The 15026-nt window shown below is 53.3% G+C and overlaps 1 pseudogene; it reads left to right on the top strand.

Annotated features, from left to right (window-relative positions):
* The first annotated feature begins 3217 nt into the window (after positions 1–3217).
* LOC148056594 (olfactory receptor 14A16-like) lies at positions 3218–4243 on the top strand (annotated as a pseudogene).
* Positions 4244–15026: the final 10783 nt, after the last annotated feature.

Raw genomic sequence — 15026 nt, forward strand, 5'->3', positions numbered from 1 at the left:
TGTCGGCTGCCCTAAGCATACTGAGGAGGGACAGGTTGGGTTGTCCTAACTGTCATCGTTTTCTACCATTTCAGTTGGCCAAAGGGATTCCCCACCAGCAGCCAAGGCAATGCCCCCAGATGCTGCCCTGTCTCTCACAACTGCTCCATTAGAGCTTGGAGTTTCCTGCACATGTCCTGAACCACCTCGGGCAGCTCCAATGTCACCGGGCGTTGGCATCGGAAAAGCTCACTCCTGGCCTCTGTCCCCATTATTAAGACAGCAGCTTAGAGAAGGAGCTGACAGCTCTTTTGTGCAGCCAAGCTGAGGCAAGAGGAATCCCACCTCCTGTGGGTCTGTTGGGTGCACTGGAGAAGCTGAATGCCCCTCCGGCCTCAGGAATACTGATGAGAGCTGCGATGCTGACATTTGCTTTAGCTCGATCCCTGCCCTGCACAGGTGGAAATGATCCCCTGCCTGTCACTGCCTACATGCCCTGCCTGACCATGGCACAGGGATGTAAGTGTCCAGAGGGGAACATTGACACCTCCTGTAGCTCCGCACACCCTGGCAGAGCAATTCCCACTGCAGGAATCAGTCTGTGCAGTGTTTAGGGAGGGAGAGTTGGTGGAGACTTCAGTCTGCTTCAAGTTCTGTTCCCCAGGAGAGACCCTGCTGTCTTGCAGGAGCTGTCAGCCCTGGAGGCCCAGGGACACCTGGAGGGAGCCCAGAGGGGCAGAGAAAGCGCTGCCTTGGGCTGGGCCTCTGCTGCTGAGCTGGGCTGGGCTCCTGGGCTGGAGGGAGCTGCTGGCAAGTGGGCAGCCCTGCAGAGAGACAGCTCTGCCCAGGAGCAGCTCCTCTGCAAAGTGCAGCAGGGCTGAGGGCACTGCCTGCAGGCACCGAGGGGAGAGGAGCGAGGCAGAGAGAGGGTAAAGGCAGTTGGTGGCGGGAGGACGCTGAGAGTTAACAAAGGGAGAAATCTTCACAGCCCTTGACACGCTAAGTCTGTGGCAGCAGGGCAAAGAAGCTGCAGTTCCTGGAGAGATCTCCAAAAGCTGCCACATCCCACATTCTATGGGATGTTTCAGGAGGACTCTCAGTACTTCTCTGGTGTGGAGGAGGAGGACATGCTCCAAAGCAGGGCTTCTCTGCCGCACTGTCAGAGGGACAGGGCATGACAGCTGCCTTCTTCCAGGAACGGACAAAGGGGTGTGAAGGTGGGTGTGCAGCCAGGGGTGCCCAGGGCTGTCCTTCAGAGCAGGGTCCCTGCACCCCAGGGGGCTGTGTGCTGGGGCAGGGACTCTGTCACCTGCCAGGGTCAGCACTCAGCCTGCCTGGAGACCTCCCCATGTAGCTGCAGGGAGAAGCTGTGGGTGGAGGGAGTGACACCTGGCAGGGCAGGGTCCTTCTGCTGTCGAGAGGGTGCTGTGTGGGTCAGGTTTGCTCTCAGCTCCAGCTCACCCCAGGCGTTTCTGAGGGAAGTTTTCAAGATGGAGTTCCTGTAAAGGAAGGTGTCTGTCTTTTGAGGTTTCTCCTCTTGGTTGGCTGGGTGGGCTACAGATGGCACCAGCAGCACCTTTCCAGTCTCATCAGGGTTTGTGGGACCTGCTCTTTAGCCCTGCACACATGGAGAGGCTGCAGGGCAGAGCTGGGCACACAGGGCCTGAGATGGGGTCTGTGAGCACTGGCAGGGAAGAGACGTGGGGCCAGAGCAACAGCTCGTCGCAGGGACAGCTGCAGGCAGTAGAGATGGGCAGGAAAGGAAGGACCTGCTGATGGAAGCCCTGTTGCAGGGCAGATCTGGGCACCTCCCGGCCACCCCTGCAATGTAGATGACTTCCCTGAGCAATCCCTTCATCTCTCCTCTCCCACCCAGCACAGCCCTCGGCCCTCACAACCATGGGGTCTCGGGTGGGAGTCACCTCTCTGTCCAGTAGACCAGCAGAAGAAGCAAGGGCATATCCCTCCTGCCACATCCCCATTTCCCACTGACTGGCAATTGGGCTGAGGGCAACTGTCCTGCATTATCACTGTCTGGGACGTGGCGTGCACAGCTGGCTAAGGGTAACGCTGTCCTGAGTGTCCGTCTGCCTCCCCCGTTGCCTCTCTCAGCCAGACCCTCACTGTATTTTTCCTTGTTTCTCCACTTGCCCATTTTAAAGTCATCTTTTTATTGCTGTCAGACTCCCTGGGGATGGGAATTTCAGCTGCAGAGTCACACACTGATCTTGTTTGTCCATTCATGCAGGCATGTCGATGGGAACAAGTGTCCCAGCTTTCCTCTAATCTGTGGGGCTGTGGGCAATGCAGCCTGTGGGGCTGGGGAAGGAGTCAATTTTCTCTTCATGAGATGCCAACATTAAGACAATTGGCTATCATCTCCTTAGGGTGTCCTTCCAAGCTGTGAGCTGCCTTCCAGCATGCAAACCTGTCCCATAGCACCTTTGTGTTCTCTGGAAGCCCCATGGAGAAATGCAGAGACTCTATGGCTGAGGAAATGCTGTTGGGTCGGTGAAAGGAGGCATGCGTGTCCTGGGCTAGAAGTGGGGTGCTGAGACCGTGAGAAAGGCTGACATATTTAGTAGTCTGCACTGGATCCCTCTGCTCTCAGCAGTGTCTGGCTGCGTAACATAAGAGTGTGCTTGCCCTCCGTCTCATGAAGGTGCGAGCCCAAGGCAGCTGGGGACAAGACGGAGGGAGTGACCAGATCCCCTCACTGCACTGAGCCACAGGCAGTCGTCTTGCCTCGCAGGGCTCACTCTGTTCTCCGTGAGAGCAGCAGAAATGCTGAGGGTTCCTGACATCCCAGGACAATCCCTGGGGAGATGGGGGGAGCTGTAAAAAACCCCAAACCTCTCAAACTGCCTTCTGCTATCCCAGTTCCTTGGCACTGGCAGTGCAGGTGCTGACAGGCCCTTCTGTGTTAGGTATGGTTCCACCTGACAAAGCTGAAGGCCAGGACTGGACCCTGCTCCCACCATTCCCATGACCCCACTGCTGCAGAGCAGGACTGACTCCTCAGCAACCAGCGGTCAAGGGCCGTGCTCCTAATGGCACATTCTGCCAGCACCAACCAGAGCTCCAGCCACGGAGCTGAGGAAGGTCTCCTGGAAAATGAAAAGGGGGTGTGTGTAGCATGAGCAGAGTCTATGGGAAATGGCTTTGATTTTGCTCAGAGAAGTCTCTGCTAACATACTGTGTTTTCTTCCTTGAATAGTCCACATGCCAAAGTGAAAAAATGTCCAACAGCAGCTCCATCACCCAGTTCCTCCTCCTGGCATTCACAGACACACGGGACCTGCAGCTCCTGACTTTCTGGCTCTTCCTGGGCATCTACCTGGCTGCCCTCCTGGGCAACGGCCTCATCATCACCGCCATAGCCTGTGACCACCACCTCCACACCCCCATGTACTTCTTCCTCCTCAACCTCTCCCTCCTTGACCTGGGTTCCATCTCCACCACTCTCCCCAAGTCCATGGCCAATGCCCTGTGGGACACCAGGGCCATCTCCTACCAGGGATGTGCTGCCCAGATCTTTATGCTCACCTTCTTGATTGCAGCAGAGTTTTCTCTCCTCGCTGTCATGGCCTATGACCGCTACGTGGCCATCTGCAAACCCCTGCACTACGGGACCCTGCTGGGCAGCAGAGCTTGTGTCCACATGGCAGCAGCTGCCTGGGACACTGGGTTTCTTCTATGCTCTTCTGCACACTGCCAATACATTTTCCTTACCCCTCTGCCGAGGCAATGCCCTGGAGCAGTTCTTCTGTGAACTTCCCCAGATCCTCAAGCTCTCCTGCTCAGATGCCTACCTCAGGGAATTTAAACTTCTTGTGTTTAGTACTTTTGTCTTTTTGGGGTGTTTTGTTTTCCTTGTGGTGTCCTATGTGCAGATCTTCAGGGCCGTGCTGAGGATCCCCTCTGAGCAGGGACGCCAGAAAGCCTTTTCCACGTGCCTGCCTCACCTGGCTGTGGTCTCCCTGTTTCTCAGCACTGTAATGTTTGCCTACCTGAAGCCCCCTGCCACCTCCTCCCCATTCCTGGATGTGGTGGTGGCAGTTCTGTATTCGGTGGTGCCTCCAGCAGTGAACCCGCTCATCTATAGCATGAGGAACCAGGAGCTCAGGGATGCCCTATGGAAACTGGCCCAAGGGATGCTGTTTCAGCAACAATAACCTGCCTCCCATTCTCTGCACATTTCTCAGAGTTTCTCTTAGGCCACGAGTCTGCTGTTTCCTCTTATGATAATCCTGATTATAGATAATTTGCTGGGTTCATACTTCTTCTCTTGAGGCTTGATCTTATTGTCTCTGACTCTTGCAGAGCACTGTATGATATGTGGCATGCCCAATAGCATCCCTTCAATAAAAAAGAATCTCCCAGGTCCAGTGCCTGAAGGCTGGGTTCTTCCTCCAAAGCTGCTGCCAAGAAAATGTCCAAGGAATTAGTGTTTTAAGGAGTCTGTTCTCATTCTCTTCTCAATATTTTGGGAGTTAGTCTCATGGTCACATTGGGTTCCACTGGGCCAAGCGCTCTGGATTTAAAAGCTCTCTTCTTGGTGTCCAATGGGAGGGGAGATGGCCCATGAGCTCCCATTCTCTCCTCAGGTTTCTTCATGTATGAAAGGACTGATGGCAAATATGAGACTCTTGGGAAATGAATTTGGAGGGGTGAGGAGAGGAGAGGATGGGGACTCACCACGTGCCCTGGGGTTGGAATGAATGGAGGCTCAGAAGGTGAAACACCCTCAGTGGTGAAGTCCCCCAAAAGGAAAGCACTAAATCATCTTATCCACTAACAAGGACTCTGCAGTGCCATGGGAGTCAGTGGGGACTCAGAAGACCGAGGGAGGGGAGACTGGAGAGATTCGGGAGCTGCCTGAAGAGGCCCAGGGCCAGGACTGCCATGCTGTTGTGAGGAGTGGGGCTGGTGGAGGCAGAGGAGGTGACAAATTCAGTCAGGTATGGGCACCACCTACAATATGAATTCAGGAGAGCCAGAGAGTGCCTAGCCTGTTTCCTCATGGCCTTGGGGCCAGCACCAGCCTTGGGGTTGACTGGGAGCCTGAATGCCCCTCTCTGCCCCCCAGCAGCTGCTGTCCGCTTCAGAGGGACTGGGGCTGTGGGGTGAGTACCCAGAGCTCTGCAGCACCCTGCGGTGGGCACTGCCATGGGGCCAGCCCAGACTGGGCTGCTCTGCTGGGCAGGGCTGGAGGAGGGGGCAGGGGAGCTGGGGATTGCTGGGGAGGGGCTGGGCTGGGCTGGAAAGTGCCCGGGAGAAGAAAGCACCAGTGTAGAGCTAAGCTGTGTGAGTGTGCAGGGTGGGGGCACCCAGCAGGGTGCTGCCAGTGCAGAGTCAGGCATCATGGTGAAGGAAGCAAGGCACCGAAGGTGCAGAAGAGAGGGGCCAGGTCTGTGCCATGTTCCCTGGACACCCCAGGGAAGCTGCCCTGGGAAAACTGTCCCAGAACAGTGTCACACACCAGCCATTTCCATCTCTGGTCGTACATCCCATCCTTGAGAAGGGACTTGCTGCATGGTCACCTTTGTCCTCCTCCGGGGCTCAGTTATACCAAACTCCACCACCAGTATTCAGAAAAAGGGAAGCAGTTTCATGCTGACACTTATTACACACAAGCCCCACAGCTCTTGCCACAGCTGGTCTCTCAGCCAAGCCAGTTCTCAGACAGATCCAGCTTGAACAGGTTCTCATGGCCTTGTCTCAACAAATATTGACTATCTCCATTGAGTGAGATCCCTCAACTGGAGTGGGTCCTTCCTTGAGTGTTTGACTCGAGGGATTTCTCAAAAATTCAGCACGCTCAGCCTCTCCTTGTCCATAATGTTCTGCAGGTCCCAGCCACCCTTCTGGCCTCTGCAGGACTTGCTCCATTCTGTCAGGCTCTTTCTTGTGCTGGGAAGACCCATGCTGCATGCAGCAGTACTGATGTGGTGGTTCTGTAGTGGGTTAACCTTGGCCAGCAGCCAGACACCCACCCAGATGCTCACTCAATCCCCTGACTCAGCAGGACAAAGGGAAAAAATAAGATGGAATAACTTATGGGTCAAGATAAGTAAAGGAGATCAGTTACCGATTACCATCATGGGCAAAGACCCGTTGACTTAGGGAAGATCAAATTCATTTGTTGCCAATTATAAGAAGATTCAGATTGTGAGAAACAATGAGAAAAATATTAAAGACCATTCCCCTCACACTTTTGCCCAGGCTCACATTACTCCATTGTTCCCAGTTCTTCTACCTACATCAAAACCACGAGGAGCAAGGAGGATGGTGAAGAGGTGGTTAACAGTCACTACAGAGCATCTCTCCTGCTCCTTCCTCCTCACACTTCTCCCCTGCTCCAGCTTCCATCCTCTCCATGGGATCCCACTGTATTTGCAGTCAAGGCTGTGTTGTTCCTTTCTTTCTCTCTTACTTTTCTCCTTCATACTCACAGAATCATGGAAATGTTGAGATTGGAAAGGACCTCTGGAGATCATCTAGTTCAACCCTCCAACTGAGGCAGCGTCAGCTAGAGCAGGTTGCTGAGCACCTTGCCTAGCTGGGTTGGGAATATCTCCATGGATGGAGACTCCACAACCTCTCTTGGCATCCTGTTCCAGTGGTTGACCACCCTCACAGCCAAAAAGTGCTTTCTTGGGTTCAGATGGCATTTCATGTGTTTTTAGCTGTGTCCATCGCCCCTTGTCTTGTCACTGGGAACTACTGAGAAGAGTTTGGCTCCCTGGTCTTCATGCCCTCCCATCAGGTATTTATATGCATGAATAAGATCCCTCCGAGCCTTTTCTTCTCCAGACTGAACAGTCCCACATCTCTCAGCATTTCTTTCTATGAAAGATGCTGCAGTCCCTTAAAACAGCTTTATGGCCCTTTGCTGGACTTGCTTTCGCAGGTCAAGAACTTTATTGTAGTGAGGAGCCCAGCACTGGACACAGCACTCCAGATGGGGCCTCGCCAGTGCTGAGTGGAGGGCAAGGGTCACCTCCCTCCATCTGCCAGCCATGCTTTTCATAATGCAGCCCAGGAGGCTGTTGGCCTTTGCCATGGGGGTGCATTGCTGGCTTATGCTCAGCTGCTTTTCCTCTGGGATGCCAAGATCCTTCTCTGCAGAGCTGCTTTCTGTCCAGTCAGCCCTCAGCATGATGTCCACAGTGTGGCTGGATCACAGGCTGCCCTCCCCCAGGGACTTTCTCAGCAGCACCTTGTCCTTCTTGCAGATCAGCTCCACCTCTGGCACAGGCCCCACGCTGCTGCAGAGTCACCCGGGACAGCAAAGCCCTCTCCTGCCAGGGCTGCACAGCCCAGGCCTCTTTCTCTCTGCCCTTGGGGACTGCAGCTTTTGCTCTCGGTGTTGGAACCTCATTCATCATTATGGCACCACCTGCCACCCACTCCAGCATGCCTCTGCTGGGAAGCCAAGCCTTTCCACACACGGGGTCCCATCTCTGGGCACCAGGTTTCCATGTGACAAGTCTGCCCTTGGCCCTGGTGCCACATCTGAGGTGCTGCAGCCCAAACGAGCACCAAAGCCCAGAGCCTGGGGCACAGAGAGCGGGAGCCCCCTGTGCCATCACAGAGCTGTGACATCAGAGGAATAAGAGCTGAGGTGGGGAAGGACAGCTCCCATGGCTTTTGCGGTGGATGGAGATTCAATGTCTTGAGGAGAGACCAACAGGGAAGATGAGAAGTGGGGCATGATCCCAATGGATGTGATCAACAAAATAACAGCTATGTCTCCAACAACCAGCAAAAAGGAAACACAAGCTTTCTTGGGCATTGTGGGTTTTTGGAGAATGCATATTCCTAATGACAGTCTGGTTTTAAGCCTTCTCTATGAAGTGACCTGGAAGAAGAACGATTTCAAATGGGGCCCTGAGCAACAACAAGCCTTTGAACAAATTAAACAGGAGGTAATTCATGCAGTAGCCCTTGGGCCAGTCTGGGCAGGACAAGGTGTAAAAAATGTGCTCTACAGCACAGCCAGGGAGAACAGCCCTTCCTGGAGCCTCAGGCAGAAAACACCGGGGGAGACTCAAGGTTGACCCTTAGGGTTTTGGAGTCAGGGATACAGAGGATCCGAGGCCCACTATACTCCAACTGAAAAAGAGATACTGGCAGCATATGAAGGGGTTTGAGCTGCTCCAGAAGTGGTTGGTACTGAAGCACAGTTCCTCCTGGCACCGCAATTGCCAGTGCTGGGCTGGATGTTCAAAGACAGTGTCCCTTCTAGACATCATGCAACTGATGCTACATGGAGTAAGTGGGTCACACGCATCACACAACGGGCTCGAACAGGAAACCCCAGTCGCCCAGGAATCTTGGAAGTGATCATGGACTGGCCAGAAGGCAAAGATCTTGGAATATCACCAGAGAAGGAGGTGACGTGTGCTGAGGAGGCCCCACTGTATAATAAACTGCCAGAAAATGAGAAGCAATATGCCCTGTTCACTGACAGGTCCTGTCATCTTGTGGGGAAGCATTGGAGGTGGAAAGCTCCTGTATGGAGTCCTATACAAGAAGTTGCAGAAACTGCTGAAGGAGAAGGTGAATCGAGTCAGTTTGCAGAGGTGAAAGCCATCCAGCTGCCTTTAGATATTGCTGACTGAGAAAAGTGGTCAATGCTCCATCTCTGTACTGACTCATGGATGGTGGCAAATGCCCTGTGCGGGTGGTTGCAGCAATGGAAGCAGAGCAACTGGCAGCGCAGAGGCAAACCCATCTGGGCTGCTACACTGTGGCAAGATATTGCTGCCTGGGTAGAGGACCTGGCTGTAAAAGTACGTCACGTAGATGCTCACGTACCCAAGAGTCGGGCCACTGAAGAACCTCAAAACAATCAGCAGGTGGATCAGGCTGCTAAGACTGAAGTGGCTCAGGTGGGTCTGGACTGGCAACATAAGGGTGAATTATTTCTAGCTCGGTGGGCCCATGACACCTGAGGCCATCAAGGAAGAGATGCAACACATAGATGGGCTTGTGATTGAGGGGCAGACCTGACCATGGACACTATTGCACTGGTTATCCATGAATGCAAAACATGCTCTGCAATCAAGCGAGCCAAGCTTTCAAGCCTCTCTGGGATGGAGGACGATGGCTGAAATATCAATATGGGGAGGCCTGGCAGATTGATGATATCACACTCCCACAAACCCGCCAAGGGAAGCGCCATGTGCTTACAATGGTGGAAGCAACCACTGGATGGCTGGAAACATGTCCTGTGCCCCATGCCACCGCCCCGAACACTATCCTGGGCCTTGAAAAGCAAGTCCTATGGCGACATGGCACCCCAGAAAGAATTGAGTCAGACAATGGGGCTCATTTCTGAAATAACCTCATAGACCCCTGGGCCAAAAAGCATGGCATCGAGTGGGTGTATCACATCCCCTATCACGCACCAGCCTCTGGGAAAATCGAATGATACAATGGACTGTTAAAGACTATACTGAGAGCAACGGGTGATGGGACATTCAAACACTGGGACACACATTTAGCAAAGACCTGGTTAGTCAACACTAGGGCATCTGCCAATCGAGCTGGCCCTGCCCAACCAAAACTTCTACGTAATGTAAAAGGGAATAAAGTCCATGTAGCGCACATAAAAAATATGCTGGGGCAGACAGTCTGGGTTACTCCCACCTCAGGCAAAGGCAAACCCACTCGTGGGATTGCTTTTGCTCAAGGACGTGGGTGCACTTGGTGGGTGATGTGGAAGGATGGGGAAGTCCGATGTGTACCTCAGGGGGATTTGATTTTGGGTGAAAATAGCCAATGATGAACTGAATCGTATGATGTTAATTGCCAAATGATAGTGTATGTCATCACTTCTATGGTGCCTATATGCCATATCAATGGTATTACAGTAAGAATCACCCAGATTAATAAAGAATGAACTTTGATGAAACCAAGCGAAGTGCAGCAGTGATGGAACCAGAACTGACTTCAGCATGCAACGATCCAAGACCACACACCATCTTTACTGCCCTGAAAGACTGTTATGACAGATAAAGCCCAAAGTCATGGACTCAATGAACCCAACGGACATTTTAGAGGCACGGCCCATAGACCAAGGGAATGATGTCTGTGTGTATATATTAAAAGACTGGAAAAGTGGTGGCAATTAATTGAAATGTATTGGAAAGTATGGGACCTGGGCACGACATAGATGGTATAGAATAAGGGGTGGATGCTGTCCTGGTTTTAGCTGGGACAGAGTTCATTTTCTTCCTAGTAGCTGGTATAGTGCTGTGGTTTGGATTTAGCATGAGAATAACGTGACAGCACACTGGTGTTTTAGTTGTTGCTAAGTAGTGTTGGACTCCATGATCCGTGTGGGTCCCTTCCAAGCCAGGACATTCTATGATTCTGTGATTCTAGTGCTTATATTAAGACAAGGACTTTTCAGCTTCCCATACTCTGCCAGCCAGGAGGTGCACAAGTAGCTGGGAGGGAGCACAGCCAGGACAGCTGACCCAAGCTAGCCAAAGGGCTATTCCATACCATATGATGTCATGTTCAGTATATAAACTGGAAGGAGTTGGCCAGGGGGCAGTGATGGCTGCTCGGAGACTGGCTGGGCATTGGTCAGTGACTGGTAGGCGGTTGCATCACTTGATTTTCCTGGGTTTTGTTCCCCTCTCTCTCTCTTGTTGTCTTCCTTTTCATTACAGATTTTTTTTTTAAGTTAATTTTATTTTTTTTCCATTATTAAACCGTTCTTATCCCAACTCACAAGTTTTTTTACCTTTGCTCTTCAGATTCTCTCCCTCATCCCACCAGCTGGGGGGAGGGTGAGCGAACGGCTGTGTGGTGCTTGGTTGCCGACTGGGGTTAAACCACGACAATCCTGCTGTGTTCCTCTTCCATTAAATGCCAGGGACATTGCAGTCTCCAGTGAGACCCAGGCTTCTACATCCAGGGACTTCATTTGGATGCTTAGAAAAGACTAGGCCAACTTTCCCACCCTGACTGTGGGTTTCTCATCTCCCACCACGGTGTCACCTTTACTGGCCCCTCCTCTGGCCCTCGCTTACAAGGGCTCACGCAACTTGTCACTTGCCCCACAGAGGAGCTCCATACGTGCAGTTAATTTCTTCACTCTGAGAGAGCCCCACTCCTGATCCTTCCAGCCTATCTCTCCTGAAAAGCCTGTACCCATCCATTGCAGCACCCCAAGCCGTGTGACTTGTCCCATCATGCCTTGGCAGTTACTCCATCGATGTCAAAAAGCACAGGCTCCAGCTCGGCCTGGCTGTGCCCCTGGCTGAGGGCATCAGTGCACATTTGGGCTGTAGCTCCTCAGCTGTGGCTCCAGGCAAAACTCTGACTTGTCTTATGGAAACCTGGTACCCAGCGTCCGAGAAGCCTTGTTTGCAAAGGCTTTGCTTCAGAGCAGAGACGTTCCAGAGTGGACATCAGATGGAAACATAAAGCTGCAATTGGCTGCCACAATAGTGAGCAAACCCTGCTATCCCCAAGGCCAGAGGAAAATGGGGCTGGGAAGTGCAGCCCTGGAAAGAAAGAGGTTTATTTCAGTGGTGCCTCTGCTGCCTCTTAGGGCCTTTGGTGGACGTGAAGGTGATCTCTGTGAATGACAAGGTGCTGCTGTCAGGCCAATGTGAAACCTCTTGGTCCGTTCCTTGATTGTATCATCAAGGGGGTGAGTAAAGGCTGGTGGAGAGATAAAACAGCAGTCTGAGAACATAGGCACACAAGTGGAGACCCCAGTGTGATGTGCCTTGTGTTCCTGGCCTGCCTTACATCTACTGGGTAGAGAAGGGACGGACCTTGCCACACTGCAGTGGTGGCAAACAGTTTCTTGCACAAAGGCACCGAACCTGTCTGCAATGCTGTCTGGGGTGTCCGACACACACTCGTTCTGAATGGGGATGGCTTTCTTGTGCTGTACCTGCCAGCCACATGTAGGTACGGGTGAGAGCCTTGGCATCCCACAGAACACTACAGACATCTATTTGGACATGAAATCGAGTAACAGTCCGCAGTTTGATCAGGCAATGTGAGGATGAAAACCATCATTACAGGCCATGGAGATCTAGTCAACCCAGCTGATGGAAAAGACAGAGCAAAGCTTAGTTCTCCCTATGATACATGACCTCATTTGGTCAGATGGCAGCATAGGCTGCCAAGAAAGTAGTAAACAGGGACAAGTGCAGTTGCCTTGCACGTGCCTTGGACAACCTCTGGCACCTCAGATGTCAGCAGGTATTTCATCTGAACAGCCGACTCCTGACCTACATCTTCACCAGTGACCACAGGAGCTGAGACAAGGAGCTCACATGCAGCTGCCTATTTAATGCCCACCTGAACTGAGGCAAGAGGAATCCCACCTCCTGTGCGTTTGCGGCAGGCATAGGAATGAGCTGAGTCCCCTTCCAGTGCTTAGCAATGGAAACACAGGATGAGATGCCTCCACTGAGTCTCAGTCTCCAGCTGAATCCTATTCCTCATCAGGATTAAAGAAGATCCCTGCCTGTCATTGTCTGGGTGTCCTACTTCATGGTAAGACAAAAGGGTGATTTTTAGACCTAACTCCATCTCTGATAGGAGAAATGACACTGCTGGAAAGAAGTGTCTCTCCCCAGCTGAAGGAGGGAACATGAGTGATTCCTTCAGCCTGTTTCACAGCAGGTTCCCCTGGAGCCCCAGGGACACCTGGAGGGAGCCCAGAGGGGCAGAGAAAGCGCTGCCTTAGGCTGGGCCTCTGCCGCTGAGCTGGGCTGGGCTCCTGGGCTGGAGGGAGCTCCTGGCAAGTGGGCAGCACTCCAGAGAGACAGCTCTGCCCAGGAGCAGCTCCTCTGCAAAGCGCAGCAGGGCTGAGGGCACTGCCTGCAGGCACCGAGGGGAGAGGAGCGAGGCAGAGAGAGGTTAAAAGCAGTCTGGGGTGGAAGGAAGAGCTGAGCTTGTTCACAGAGAAATCCTCACAGCATTTGACACAGTAAGTCTCTGGCAGCAGGGAAATTCAGATGAGTATCGTGGAGGGGTCTTCCAGAGCTGGTACATCCCATGACTGACAGGACCTATCAGGATGTTTTGCTTGGCTTCTCTGGTGTGGAGAAGGAGGACGTGCTCCAGAGCAGGGCTTTCCTGCCGCTCCATCTGAAGGAAAGGTCATGATGGCTGCCTTCTCCTGGGGATGGCTGCAAGGGCGTGAAGCCGGATGTGCACCCAGATGTGCCCAGGGCCATCCTTCAGAGCAGGGTGTCTGCACCCCAGGGGGCTGTGTGCCAGGGCAAGGGACTCTGCCGCCTGCCAAGGTCAGCACTCAGCCTGCCCGAGGAGCTGCCCACAACGCTGCAGGGAGAAGCTGTGTGTGCAAGGAGTGACCCCTGGCAGGGTAAGACTGGGTCCCTCTGTTGAGAGGGTGCTGCATGGGTCAGGGCTGCCTGCAGCTCCATATTACTCCCAGGGGATTTCCAAGGGGACTTTTCAAGAGGAAGGTCAAGATGAGGATTACCTAAAAGGGAAGGAATCTGTGCTTTCCGTTTTCCACTCTTAGTTGGCTGGGTGGGCAGTGGGAGATGGGAATTTATTCCTCTGCTCTGGAGAAGGCACTGAGACCCTGCTTCTCACTGGGACTTGTCTGAGCTTCTCCTGAGCCCCTGCACATGCAGAGATGCCCCTGGGCAGTGCCCTGCTGCCAGGAGATGTCTGCAGGGCAGAGCTGAGCACACAGTGGGGGGACTGGCTGTTTGAGCATGGACAGGGAGGAGACCTGGGGACAGAGAACCAGCTCCTGGCAGGGACAGCTCCAGGCAGCAGAGACGTGGGCAGGGAGGGAGAGGGAGCTGCTCCCATAAACACCATGGCAGTGGGGATTCAGGCACCTCCCTGCCATCCCCTGCAGCACAGACACCTTCAGGGAGCACCCTCCTGGTCTCCTCTCCCACCCAGCACAGCCTTTGCCCCCAGGGTCATGGGGTTTCAGGCTGCCTTCTTCTTGGCAGCCCAACCCACAGTGAGGAGAAATCTGTGTGCCTGTCTGTCTGTCCCTGTCCTTCCTCCCATGGCAGGAGCATTGGGACATTTCTCTGTTTCCCCTCCTGGCCTTGCTGCCTTTGTCCCCACCTTACCTGGGGGCTCTGGGCACTGCAGTGTGTGGGGCTGGCAATGAGCTGACCCTCACCTAAGGACTCCCTGTCTTCCGGACATCTGACTCTTTCCCTGGGGGTCCTGCTGGGATGCAGGCTGTCCTCCAGAAGGGCACAGCTCTCCCATAGGCTCTCTGTGTCCCATGGAGAAGACAACTCAGTGCTAAGGCCATGGCAATGTGGCTCATCATCTGTGTGGGCAGCTGCAATGAGCCCTGTGTGCGTGGCTGGGAGGGGAGAGCTGAGATCCTGCTCAGGTACGATGAGATGGTGGGGAGGGGTTTGGAGATCTGCACTTGGGAACTGGATTCCTCCGCTCTCAGAAGTTTCCAGGTTTCTTCTCAGGGGAACATCTGGTGATCATCCTCCAGCTCAAAGAGCTGCAAGGAAAAGGCAGCTGAGACCAGGGCTGATGGACGGACCAGCTCTCCACACCCTGCACTAAGGGACAGTCCCTTTGCCTGTCAACACCCACAACATGTCACTTGGAGTACAGCAGAAGTGCCAAGGATTTCTGCTTTACAAGCACTTCTCAGTTGTGGTGTGGCAACTAGAACAAGATAAAAAAAACAAAATCCCTTCGGCTCTGCTCTGCAGTGGGGTGAAATGGGAGCAACAATGCTGAAAGCCCATTGATACCCAAAGTGGATTTAATCTGAGATAACCCCATGTTGCTATTACCTATTGCTGTAGGACAGGACTGACACCTCCAGAGCCCACAGCAGAGCCCCCTGCTCCACATGGCACCCTCAGCCAGCACCAACCAGAGCTCATGAAAGGGACCTGCCAAAGATCTCCCTGAAAGGTGCAAGGCAGTCTGGGGTGTTTCCATGAGAACTGCAATAGGCTTTGCTCAGAGAACTCTACCCTAACTTCTCACTGCCTTTACCTCCTTGGGCAGGTCCCCATGCAGAGAGGCAG

Source organism: Nipponia nippon, unplaced genomic scaffold (assembly GCF_047370975.1).
Source record: "Nipponia nippon isolate SJK-2023a ecotype South Korea unplaced genomic scaffold, ASM4737097v1 scaffold_127, whole genome shotgun sequence".
NCBI lineage: Eukaryota > Metazoa > Chordata > Aves > Pelecaniformes > Threskiornithidae > Nipponia > Nipponia nippon.